The sequence below is a fragment of the Cryptomeria japonica genome, chromosome 5 (genome assembly GCF_030272615.1).
Source record: "Cryptomeria japonica chromosome 5, Sugi_1.0, whole genome shotgun sequence".
In the NCBI taxonomy this organism is placed as follows: Eukaryota; Viridiplantae; Streptophyta; class Pinopsida; order Cupressales; family Cupressaceae; genus Cryptomeria; species Cryptomeria japonica.
Window position 1 is genome coordinate 928,758,559 of NC_081409.1, and position 13,927 is coordinate 928,772,485.

A 13,927-nucleotide genomic window follows, 5' to 3' on the forward strand; every position below is an offset into this window, starting at 1 on the left:
AAAGACAAATCACCACCTTTGCTGTATATTAATTACTGTTTTAGTAATCATCTTTTAATCTATGTTACTGCTGTCTTAACATTCATTGTATTGATTGTTTATATTAATCGCTTCATGCAACAGACCTCCACTGTAGTGTCCCTAAACTTGGACCTTACATCGCTAGTACTTTTTCAATTTTGTGAAGTCTCTAAAAGAGACAAAATTGCAAAATGAATCAAAAGGTCTTTAAAGGAAGTAGGCAAAGAGGTGAATGATCTATTACAATCATATCTTTATCAACCAAACTTAAATCTATAAACTAACAAATTATCATACCAAGCTGATCGATAAGAATGATTAAGTCATTGTTAGAGGTTAAGTGTATGATTCGAGGTCATCATGCTTAATACAATTATATGAGTCAATAGTCAAGAAGGATCATCATAAGTGGTGATCATGTAAACAAACGACTCAGCAAAGTATATGCTTATAATTGCCATGTAAGACTTGGTCAAGAAGTCATTGACACTTCAATAACAAAGCACCATGACGTGGAGAATAAAAACGGCGATTATAGAGTGAAAGGCTATTGTACATCTTATCGACTATAGACAGAAGATTATAATCATGAGAAGAGGGAGCTATTGACTCTAAGTAAACAGTGATCAAATAGCGACTCTTTAATAATAATTGAGTAATGGCAATTTAGTTGATTACGACTTAAGAGTCACAGAGATCATTTACAGATCGTATACGGTGATGGCTATAGTGATCATATATAATCCCACATAAGCAGCAGTGATTATCAATTACTATAACCACGGAATAAAGAAAACAGAGGTTGGGATTGACTACACATATTAATAGGGTATCGATAAACAATGGGGTACAATAACAAAAGACATGTCTCTATACTCTAGGTCCCTAGGAGACACAATCAATTGGTTGTGTAAATATATATTTGCAATCGTTTCATCCACAAAAAGGCATCGATTGTGTTTATATCTTATTTCTTATTCCAGTTTGGAAGAGCTCGAAGTGAGCAAGGCTGAAGGCCCATAATCGGGTGCATATTCTAAGCAATCGTATATCAGAAACAGCCCCATCAAAATGCAACATATCATTGCCAGATCTGAAACAGCATATCTCATCATTGTTGCAAGTTATTATATCCAAATCAGACACAGCAGCTATATTGCTTCAGGCAATCATACAAATTAGACATTGCATGATTTAAGTGATTATATCTGAGACAGCAGCCCATATTGCCACAGGCAATACCACTTTACATATCATTGCATATTTTCATATTTGATACAGCGAGTGATTGTTGCACTTACTGCAAATAGTTCATCAATTTACTTAGAATACTTTTTAGTTGTACAAATCAGAGAGAGCAAGTGGCATTGATTATTGTCATACCTTATATAATTGTATTCATATTTCCAATTGCATAAGTTTATTGTAAAAATCAGACATTGTAATTTTAAGGAATTTAAGTAATTGTCCCATAATTCCTAATTATCCTAAAATGGGACATACATCCAGCTTTATAGAAATCACATATTTTCTCTTCATGTGACATCAATGATAACTTTTCAACACAATTAGCCTGTCTTGGATAGCGAACCACCACATTAAAGTTTATATCAAGCTCCAATTTTTGTCTAATGAGCATTTTTTACCATCCAATACTCAGTTTCAACTTTTCTCCCATCCTTTGTTTTGTGCCTTACACACACTGCCCATCGTTGACAGGGTCCCCCCTTTTTCATTGTTCACCTCGTTGAGGCCCTGAGTAGGAATTTTTGCAAGTAGGCAGAGTATGTTACAACAGTGAGAAAGATGAGCTAGAGAAGATGATTCGACCTGAAAATTTGAACAGGCCCAAGTCCTAGGGAATTCACACCTTGAAAGTAAGAATTTGACAAGCAACCTGGATGCATTGAAAAGTTGAGCAATTCCTTTTGCAAGTGGAAATTGAATGGAAAAGAGACAGCCACCTTTGAAGCTTTCATGAGGATTAAGAAATTGTGCAAGTCAAGCAAAACACCTAAGGCAAAGGAAAAAAAATTGCAAATATTGATACAATTGTCAAGTCAAAATCGCTCAAACACAAGGATCTACAAGTTTCAAACAAAAAATCGCTCTCTTTGACTAAATTGGCCGAAATTCAAAGTTTGAAGGCTGATGAGGAGGTTCTTTGTAATGGACAACCCGGAATGCCCAAAAACCATACCAATTGCTGCTAGGAATTTTATCAAACAGTTTGCATCCAACTCCTTATTTCTCCGTTTAATGTTTTAAATTCCCTTATGGCTCCAAAAATGAAATGTTGGTTTGTTTTACATGGAATTGAAATCATAGAATATGAACAAGAATGAAACTACAATAATATGCAACTGGAAATTGAACTACTGCTGATATGATATTATTTTCAGAATTAATCAAATACATAGCAGATTTTTTCAACTCACTAAATACTCCAGCAATAATGCTCCATCAAATGTTTTCCAATCTTGCTGCTACAATGACATGAATAGTGCTGCGTGAATAGTGCCCACGTGAATAGTACCACGTGAATAGTGCCCACGTGAATAGTGTTGCGGCCCGTAGTTGGAAATACACCCAAATAGTGTTGCTGCCTGTAGCTGGAAATGCACCCAAAATGCACCCAATCTGCCTGTTAATGAAGCTGGAAGTAATGGATTCCAAAGGCCAAACCTCAAGAGAATGACGTCTAGAATGTCACACGAGAGGATAGACGTCCTCTAATGCCAAGAAAGGATCTGCAACTCACACATCAATTTCTTCTCAAATTCAACATGCTGAATGAAGCCACAAAAGCTTCCTTTATTCTTTCTCCAAGGGTCGACCCAACTCACTTAAGCAATGTGGGATAAAACATGTGCAATATAAAACATATTAAAATATTCACTTATGTCTCCCTTGGATGCCCCTTTGATTTGCACACATCCCCATAAAATAAATATTAAAGTAACACTTTAATATTTTACAATTAAATTAAATGTTCCTTTAATAACACTTCAGGCATTAAAATATACTAGCAATCGGACTTCGAATAGCGCGACTGATAACTCGTCGGAAAGCTCTCGCCAAGGAGTATCGAATCCAATCACCAAAACTAGCCTCCCTTGTGTCCTGTTGACTTACTAAAAATAGTAAGTATGCCTGAAACTAAGTAAATCAACTCCGTTTTGGCCTGAACTGGAAATGACTAGGCCAAAACACTCCAGGATCCCTTTAAACCCTTCGTTAGCCCTCGGGACCATGTAGAGCTAGGCTAACGCACATATGCTTGGTCAACTACTAAAGTGGGGACATTACCTTCTTAGTGGGCTGTACTCATAGAGACATGTAGAAAAAATCCATGCAGCAACATATTATCTGAAGCCGGCATTCCATTTCAGCCCTACTTTCAAGGCTGATGAGGAGGTTCTTAGTGGGCTGCACTCAGTCATGGAGAGGATGGCACCTAATGGTTGTTCTCAAACCAAATTTATGCAAGAGATACAATTGTTTTCCAATGCTCAAGGCGAGAACTTCTCTCGAACTATCTGCAAAGAAAGTAGGACATCTATGATGGTAGGCAAAAATTTAAAATACATTCTAAGGCATAATTTTAATTGTATTATATATTATTATGAGAGTCCATTGATTTTTTTTATTTTTCTCATTTCAAATTCAGATAATTGGAGCTTTTTTGGCCCAAGGACACCAAATCTTCAGAAGTTGGCCATTTGCGTTTTGAGCCAACCATGCAGCGCATTTGGTTGTGAGCGCATTTGCAGTATGTTTGAGCACATACACTCCTAGAGGCGCAATAGATTATTTGTGGAGAGGATGAACGATCTTGTCTTTGCTTACTACAACCTCCAACTCGGAATGAAATGGAATGCATCGGCTGACAACTCCCCTATCATTCTAGCTGAGGTTGATCCTGAAGCCGAGTGGGCCACTGAGACAAAACCTGTCTTTAGTGACGACAACATTGATTGGGTTGACGAGGTAGATGCAGAGCCTGTAGCCATGGCAGAGGAGCAAAGAGCACGAGCAGTGAGAGGCACAACAGAGGCAGAGGGTGAGGGTGGCATGGTGTCACGAGGAGAGGCTATGGCTGCTGAGTCATCCAGGACCTACCTTAGACGCCTTCGTAGGGGGCCGGGGCCTAGGGATGTGTTGTGACCATTTCACACATCGCCCCATTAGAATGGGGACCCCCTCTTTTTTGCTTTTGTTTTGCTTGTTCTTCTCTCTACTTTTAGGGTTTTGAGTGAGTGAGTGGTTTGTCTGGGCTAGGGCTAAGCCTTAGGGGTTTCTTCTGATGTTAGTCAAGCAGAGTCCAGTCAAATTTTGAAAGTTATTAAGTGTCCTCCCGAAGGGTTGAAATTGTTGAAATAAGGTAAGTCTTCCAGGGGAGTTAAATAGGTCTCAGGTTAGGTCTAATCAGGGTTTTTGGGGGTAAAAATCCAAATTTTTTCTAAGTGTTAGCATTTTGAAGGTGAAATTGTGTGTTCTTGCCTAGGTAAGTTTTGATCAAATTTTGGAGGTAAGATGACGCCTGAAACACAAATTTCGCTCCTGACCCTCTCTAAGGGTCTAGGGCGAAATTCATCCTAAGTGCAATTTCTTGTTTTTGATAGGCTTGCTAACTGGTTCCTGGCCTTGAGAATGACCTAACTCTACCTTGTGAAGTGATTGGAGACTTAAATTTTGGATGGATTAGCCAGAAAGGATAAAATCGCTCTTGTCCCTTGCTGAGGGTCCAAGGCGAAAATGTTATTGAAGGCATATTTGTTACTGAATTTTCTAATTTGTTTTGTGCAGGGTCTCCAGGAGGGATGATTGGACGTGGTTTGATGCTTTTGAAGATTTGAGGGCATGAAGAATGGTGAATTTTGAAGGTTAAGGGAAAAATCGCTCCTGTCCCTTGCTGAGGGCCCAGGGCGAAATTTTGATTTCCCTCATCTTGCAGTGAAAAAAGGACCAAGTGGTGAGCATGAATAGAAAACGATTGACTTTCTCCACCCGCCCGAAGGAGTTTTAACTCGAAATGATGGAGGATCTTGTTGGAATCATCAAATTCGCTCCTGACCCTCTCTAAAGGTCCAGAGCGATTTTCTTTATATGTATCATCTTGTGACCTTTTGGGACATGAGAATTTATTCGTAGCATGAAACAAGATAACATTTTCCTTAGCCAAGGAATTTCAAGATGAAAAGTGAAACAATTTGATCATGATGGAAAAGGCGCTCCTGACCCTCACTGAAGGTCCGGAGCTTGATTTTCAAATTTGCACTGTTCTTGCAGGATCAAAGTGATTTTATGATTGGAAGAGATCAAGGAAAGCATGTTCTATCCATTGAATATAATTTGAGTGGTCAATTTTGGAGGAAACCAACCCAAAAAACAAAAAAGCGCTCCTGACCCTCACTGGAGGTCCAGAGCTAGATTCTAAAAGTGCAATTTTCTTGCAAGGACAAAACAAGTTTTGTGATTGGAATGAATGAAAGAAGGTGTGTTTTGCCCGTTGAAGATAATTTGGAGGGCTAACAAAAGATGGATAAGCTTGAGATTGCAAAGGCACTCCTGACCCTCATTGAGGAACCAGGGCGAAAAACCTAATATCCAACCTTTTTCTTCAAAATTGGGCGAAGCTAAGCCTAGGCACAAGGTAGATGCGATGTTTGAAATGCCTTGGAGTGGAATTGAGATGCAAGGAGTGCAAATTTTGATGACAGTGGGGAAAATCGCTCCTAACCCTCTCTAAGGGTCCAGGGCGAAATTTCCAAGTGTGCCCATTTTCCTTGCATTTCGAGATGATATTTTTGTTTCCAACACTCAAAAGGGAGTATGATGTTCTACGCCATGAGGGTAATTTGAAGTTGAATTGATTAAAAATTTGTGCAAAAAGACAAAAGGTGCTCCTGACCCTCTCTAGGGGTCCAGGGCGAAATTTACAAAATCAACAACTTCCCCTTCAAGATTGTGCTAAGGCAAGGTTGTGCTGAGGTGGAAGAGTCCTCCAAAACGTGATGAACAAGGATTTGCCTCCAAAATTTGATGGTCCTAACCTAAAATTGCAAAGGTCGCTCTTGACCTTCATTGGAGGCCCAGAGCGAAAATCTTTGAAGTCCTTATTTTGCATTGCAAAAACAAATTAAACATGTATGGAGCGAGTGAAAGAGATCATTGCTTACCCCACAGCAAGAATTGACAAATAAAAGATCAAGGATTAAGAGCAAAATTGAAGAAATCGCTCCTGACCCTCTCTAAGGGTCCAGGGCGAAAAGGTCCTAAAGGCACTTTCCTCCTAGAGATCAAATGAAATCAAACTCACAACTCCAATTAGAAATGCCATTTAAACGCCTAGATGAAGTTTTGGGCAAGAAAAATGAGGAATGCGAGGCCTAAATTCAAAGTTCACTCCTGACCCTTGCCAAGGGTCCAGGGTGAAGTTAGTAGCATCCTTTATTTTTACCATATTTGAGCGTTAATATCCTCCAAAGTGCATTAGATGTCAAAATTGCTAACTTCGAAGTATTTGAAAAAATTAAATTAAATTAGCATTTTAATAAAAGACATATTGGCATTTAATAAATTAATTTTGAGCCTTAAAAAATCGAATTTTTATTGTAAAGGCATTTAAAATTAATTTTTTATTAAATTAAAATTGAAAATGGAGCGCTTGAGATCTTATTTTTATTTATTTTACCAAGTCCGCCTCTCCTTTTTGCAATTTTTTTTTTTTTTAGCCTATTTTGCCAAGTCGGCCTATGGGGAGGCAAAGTGGTGAGCGCCCTATATAATAGGGGTGCTTTGATCAAGTTTAATCAATCATTCACTCATTACTTCAAGTGCGAATTTGGAAAGCAAGAAGGAAGTGCGAAATCTGGTCTGTTTGGAGCGAATTTATTTCAAGTGTTGGAGGCTAGAAGGAGGTGGAATTGATTCTTGTGAAGGCTAAAGGAGGCACATTTTATTCAAGGAGAGCTTTGATCTACGTTTTGCCTAGCGAATTTCACCTATTTTTGCATCATTTTGTAATGTCCCCTACTTGATCTATTTAAATATACTAAAATTGATAGATTTTCTTCAATAAGTTGTTAACAAGTGCTTGTCTATTTTCCTCATTAGCTAATTAATTTCATTATTCATAGTTCTTAATATAGATATCAAACCTTGCTACTACTTCAGTTTTTAGGGAGAAGGGTTTACATATGTTACCAAAGTGCTTAGAGACCAACTACAATAGGTTCCCTCAAAGTTTACAGATCCAAGCCCTTACCTATCTTGGGTCTATACCCTCAAGGCTTATGGGTCGTTGATCCCCACCCTATCTTGGGACTTAACCTATTGCTTGGATTTAGACTGCCCCTCTTTGGAACATCTCAATCCCATCTTCTTAAATACGGAAAGTAATAACATGATTTAGACTATAAGTATATATATTTCTTATGTATTATGAATATATATATATGAAATTAAGTATGATTGTCATACATATTGCAGTCCATATTAGCCTTACTATTAATTCTGCATAAGAACATTATTGGGCTTCATATATTAAGCATACTTATTAAGCACATCCCCATGCATACCACCAAGAACACAAATGTAACTTGATAACAATTCTGATCTAATCTGATCAATGGTGATCTTATTAGATGCTTTTGATTCCTTTCCTTTATATCTCTCAATGTGAGAGAGAGGTCACACCTCTTCATCATGTATACCCTTTGGCAAGAGATACACCCTTTCACCATTAGCACCCTTTGAAAGAGTGCAACTCTTCATTATTTCTGCCCTTTGAAAGGGACACAACCTCTCATAATCAGATCTGCAGTTATCATTTAAATCAGATCTGCACTTCTCATTTCCAAAATATTCCCCCTCTCAAATGAGGTTCTCTTCTCCCTTTTATATCTCATTGTTGAGGGAGTCACAACCTTTCCTTTCATTTCTTTTGACTTTTCATTAACTTAATTAATTTTTAATTAATCATATTTAATTATATTTAATTATTTTATTTTATATTTTAATTTAATTTTAAATATTTTAATTTTATTATTATCATTTATTATTGAATTTTATTTCAAAGTGGGGACATTACACATTTCTTAGAGTTAGTACTCAAGAGGAGGTATGGCGAGATCATCCTATTCCATTGTCGAAGCTTTGAATGTTGAACTTTGTTTTGAAAATTCCAAGTTCGGTGTAGTTAATTAGGAAATGATAACTCAAGACTTATCGTGAAGTTTCCTAAATTAATATCTTTTATCTTCCTTTTGGAGTCTTAATATCTACGCTTCAAGATATAATGCCTAAGAAGTAATTGTGAAATGTTATGTAGGTGTCAAGATGGCGACTCCAAAGGCGGGAACATCTACTAGTCGTTCAGCTCTCATGAAGGAAGATCAGAAGAATGAAGAATTGGAGACCAGGATCGTGTCCAAATGGAGCAATATCGGAGATACCAACTTGGGAAACTTTAGTATGAAGAAGTTTCGAGAGGTCCCCTACGTTGGCAAGCCATCACCTGTCGCGAAGAGAATAATTGAAAGTGGCATCATCAAGGCGGCCGGTTTCCCTCCAGTAGTCCAGTGTCATGAGCTGATAATCGAGTGTGCCCGCCATTACGACTCACAATGGAGATCGATCGTATCCAAGGAAGGGAACACTTTGTCTTACCTTTCAGAGGAGGCTATAAGTGAAGCTCTCCATCTTCCAGAGCATAAAGATATGATTTACAAAAGCCTAGAAGGAGCCAGGTTAATGTATGAGGATGATCCCGACACTTGCCTAAATCTCATCAATAAGAATTGGTTGCTCAAAAGTCGTCCTCGCCTGAGCAAGATTCCCAACACACCACATAGGATCGACTTCCAGGAGGAGTACAGAGATTTGATAACTTTGTTAAATCGAGTTACAAGGGCTCCTCAAGCCTTCTATTTCGAGAAATGGATGTTCTACTTCATTCAAGTGATTGTCCAAGGGAAAGGAATGATTCATTGGGCTAGAATTATTAGCCATTGCCTGGATGTGCAGTTGAGGAGACTAAAGCCTACCAAGTCATTCCACATGAACTCATACGTCATATATGCCTTGATCAAGAGTTTCGAATATGCAGGGCTACCTCATAGAGGAGTGATCGGAAGAGGACCCTGAGAAGTGAGAGTTTGTGATTCTTACGTTGATTTGCATCATCCTCCTAGAGGCGACTACAAGTTAGTCAATGACACCTTCACGATGAACATCACTAGGGTATTGCAAGGTGGGATTCACAATAGACTATCTCTGGATGCACAGGAGCTTGTGAAGAGGTATGGTGCTTGGTTCATCCAGTTTCAAAAGTTTACATGTATTAGAGTTCATGGGTGTCCTTCACCTCCCTACATGTTGCCGAGGTATCCAACAGACAGGATAGTACTACTTGAGGTGACCAGACAGTTGGCAGCTTATGCCAAGACATTCAGACACAAGCATGTAAATGGAGTTCCCGTGCCCATCATATAGGGGAATTCAGTTGAGGTATGTCCTAATACTCAAGCCTCGGAGGATGCAGAGAAGGAGTTGGCTTTATATTCGTTCACGTTCTTTGCCTCGAGGGAGAATTTCGATCCTCATGGTTATATGGAGGAGACAGTTGGCAAGAAGTACAAACATGAGTTTTAGGTAGAGGACTTTTGGATGAATCTCTCAGGCGATTTAGAAGTGAAAAGAAAGATGCATTCCAGATTGCCTTTAGATCTCATCAGGAAATGCAAAGTTTACAGAGTAGCCGATCAAGCTTAGGACAGTGGCAGACATCTCCAGTCATCCTATGACAAGGAAGATAAGAGAGTGAAGATAGATTGGAGCGAGCCTGAGATTTCGGACTTGAGAGCTTTGATGGCTCCAGTTTTGTCATGTACTTGCAGATGGGTGGATGTCCAACATCAGAAGTTAAGGGAGCAGAACATACCAATGACTTTTACTTTGGAGGAAAGACCAGAAGAAGGAGGAGCGAGCGCAAGTGAAAGCAATTCTCATCCTAGAGGCACAAAGAGGAAAGAAAGACCTGAGAAAAGAGAGCCTTCCAAGAAGAAGCAAGAGGCCAATCGAGATCGCCCATCAAGCACATCTTCTCGACATGGAAAGAAGGCAAGTCAAGATGAAGGACAAGGGAAGATGGTGCCTCAGGTTGATGAATCTATGGCGTCCATGGTACAGAATGACAAGCCTAAAAAGGGGCAGACACTTCAGCATTCATCAAGTCAATCTCCCCAAGTTGATGAGCTACATGAAGAGAAGAATGATGATGAAGCGACATCCCCTCTCCGAGAAGACGAATAATTGCTTAAGGAAATAGAAGTTAGAGAGACAAGATCCGCCATTCTGGATTGGTTAAAAGAGAGATTGACAAAGGTGATCGTGATTGAGGATGAAGAGGATGTGATTGACTTAGAGAGTCTTATAGGGAATTCTCAAGAGGTAACGGAGAAGAAGAAGGCCACCAAGATGTCCAAGATGATCACAGATGAGGCAGGATCCAGGAAATTGCAGATAGCTACACCAATAGTGGACAAGTATGAAGGTGAAATCCTTGCAGATGAGTATGATGTAGAAACATTTGAGCTTGGTCCCCTCACTACTGAACAGGCACTGGATGAGGCAACCGATTCATTTGAAGCACTTAAAGACAAGCTTAAGGAAGAAATGGAAAAGAATAGAAAGCTTGAGAGAAAAGTCGGTGCTTGGAGAGGCTACTTTAGTCATCTCAATCAGCCCTTGGGACGTCAGGATCCAACAGTATCTCCTTTGCAAGCACTTCCCCTCGAATCAGTTGGCGAGGCAGAAAGAGTCAAGAGCTTGGTTCAGCTTATGAGCTCTTGGATTGACAAATCCCACACAGTAGCTGTTTAATTTTCAACAAGAATGATGAAGACAATCCATCGAGCTATCCAGGTCCTTGAGATCGTCCACAATCTAATGATAACTGTAGCCTCTTTCGCCCACACTAGAGATGTCATTCCTGTTCTGCAAGTAATCAGGCAAACACCAAGAAAGATCCTAGCACAAGAAAAGATAATGGATGGAGGAGCTCATAATTTACTTCAGTGGTCAACTCTACTCCAGATGAAAGAGGTTCTTTTCGAGGACATCAGCACCAAATGCAATCAAGTTGAAGGTGTCATCCATCCAATTTAGGATAGGGTGTTTGAAGTGTTATGTACCATTCTCGGCAGGAGGATCGAAGTTGAGATGGATGTAGACCTTCAAGAGTTGGAAGAGAGAGTCAAGGTCATCTTTTGCAAAGATGAGAATGTCATCACAGATGAGCAACAGGGTCTAATGTTCACTGCTATGCTCCTGATTGAGAAGATCAAAGAACTCGAACCTGGATGGGAAGCTGCTCTTCTCACTGCCTTTGATCAGGTTATCCACTTGGAGGAGCGAATGAGGAATCTTCCCGAGATTCCTATTGCTGAGATTGAAGGAATTGTGTCCAGATTCGTTGCATATGCTAAGAAAGAACATTGGAAGGGGAATAAGGTTCTAGAAGAACGGTTGTTATAAAATGATGTGGCATCTTAATTAGCATTGGTCTATGTTTCCTCGATTTTTGTGCCAATTAAATATTTGGCTATGCATTTAATAATGTTCAACTAAAAAAGGGGCTTTTTGTAACAAACCCTAATTAGGGTTTAGGTGTCAGAATCTCAGTCGTTGATCTTCTTTTGATCTGGGCCGTTCATTGTAATTGAGGATGCTATTTATACCCTCACTCATTTTTATTTTGTCATTAGATGATTAGAGATTAGATATCAAGGAGATAGATAGTTAGAGCTTTGGAGAGAAGAAAGTTATTTTTTAGCAAGATTGAGTAGTGAAGAAAGAATTTCAAACAATTGTTGTCTATTTTGGCTTTGAGATCAATAAAATATTGAAGTTATGGTGTTTTATTACAATTCTTGTGGCTATCTTCATGGTTGTTTACTTTCTCATTCTCAGTCGAAGTAGTATTTAAGTTTGAAGGACTAATTGTCGTGCTTGATCTTTGGTGAGATTCACGTTCCAAACTACTAGCTTCTTACTGATTGTGAGGACGCCTTGCATGGTCAATTGGAGATATTTAGATTGCTTGAACCTTCGATCATTATTGAACTATTGATATGTATCTTTATGGTAGTATCCATAATTCTTGATGATTTGAAAATCACTAATCACCTTAGAAGATCGCATCAATTCCAGTAGAGTTGTAATTCCTTGGCAATACTGAAATTGGTAGAATCTCACCAAGTCTAGCCTACATTGAGTCATTCTTAGGATTAGATTAGAATTCATCTCTTGAAAACCCTACCTTTTGATCTTTTTTTTTGAGAGCCTATTAGCTTTAGGAAAATCCTGTTCCTGCAGATCGAAAACGTAAGGCCCCTTGAAGAAACAACATTTACAACGACCACTAGTGCTTATCCACACGTAGAGATCCTACAACGAAGAACCTTGAAGTCACCTTCATTGATCCTTTTTTGCGATATCTTTAGCATTCAGAGGCTTTACTCAAGAGAGGATAAGGTACCCTTGGGTATTTTATTCTGTGTTTGATAGTGTACACAATACACGTCAACAGGATGCAGGCTCCTTTGAGCCATAGGCTTGTAGTTGTTTTTACTTTTGGTATTTGTATGAAACATTTTGATTTGATCATACGATGACATGGATTTTTTATTCCATGAGTTTTGTAATATTGTATACATTTGACAATATTTATATATCTATGTTTGTTATTTTCTTCAGCTACAATTTACGTTTATGCTTATGTGATTGATGTATACTTGTGTATGTAATCAAATTAGCTTCTATTTGATGATTTTATTGTGTCTTTAAGGTCTATTTAATAAAGGGTGTATGAAACAAGTTTGAAATCCTTAAAAATGTTTAAATTTCTTGAGCTTTTCATGTTGCCGAAAAAGGCCGAGTTTGTGCCGAGTTTCGACTCCGAGTCTCGAGACCCGAGACGAGTAGGCCTCGCCGAGTCGCGTCCGAGTCCCGTTTCTTTGGTTTAAATGTTTAAGAGGCAAATTCGACCAAAGAGACGAAAAGGCCTGAAAGTTCTCTAAATTCTAACATATGGTGAATGTGCAACTTAAGAATGAAATCTCGCAAAACTCCCTAAATGGCGGAAAGTTTCTAAATGGGAGGAAACACAACTTAAAACCAAAATCTTGCAAAAGGGCCATAGGACCCGAAATGAAAAAATAAGCTACTTAAATGCTTAAAAAGAAAAATCGTGCAAATAGGCTAAAATGCATGAGTTTCGATTCGGAAGAAGGCATCACAAAGAAACAAAATCGGACCTTTTGACTGATTTTCCCGAAAGCTTTAAGAGGAAGGAACTTCGACTTAAAAACAAAAATTGCCGAGTTCAATCAAATTGCCCGAAAATTTGCAAAGGCAAAGGCATTTTAAGGCAGCCACAAAATCACACCAAATAGTTGAATCGCCTGAAGTGTGCAAATAAAGGCAATACAACAAAGATAAAAATCGCGTAGGTGTAAAATGCGTGAGTTTCACCAAAGATACGGTGAGTTATAATTAAATTTGCCCAAAAGGATCAAAGTGCCCAATATTTTTTCATTGCAAAGAAGGTGTTTAATCAAAGCAAAGCAGAATTGCACGAAGCAATAAGCATTGCTCATTTATGCCAAAGGGCATTAGAATGTAGAAAGAAACAAATCGCCCACTTGAATGAAAGAAGGGTGTCTATAAAACTTCAACAAGAAAATCACATTGACCTATCTTTTGGCCAAAGTTGTCAAAAAGAGACGTTTTAACCCAGCAACAAAGCCAGATCGCGCGATTTACCCTAAGATCCCTAATTTCTCCTTGCAAAGAGGGCGAGTTGTTATTGATTAGAGGAGAAACATGTAGGGTTAAAGCA

General features: G+C 38.7%; 1 protein-coding gene across 4 annotated transcripts in view; it reads left to right on the forward strand.

Annotated features, from left to right (window-relative positions):
- LOC131037392 (ABC transporter C family member 13) overlaps nt 1–13,927 on the forward strand; it is a 361,462-nt gene that overhangs the window by 145,160 nt on the left and 202,375 nt on the right. The window lies entirely within an intron of this gene.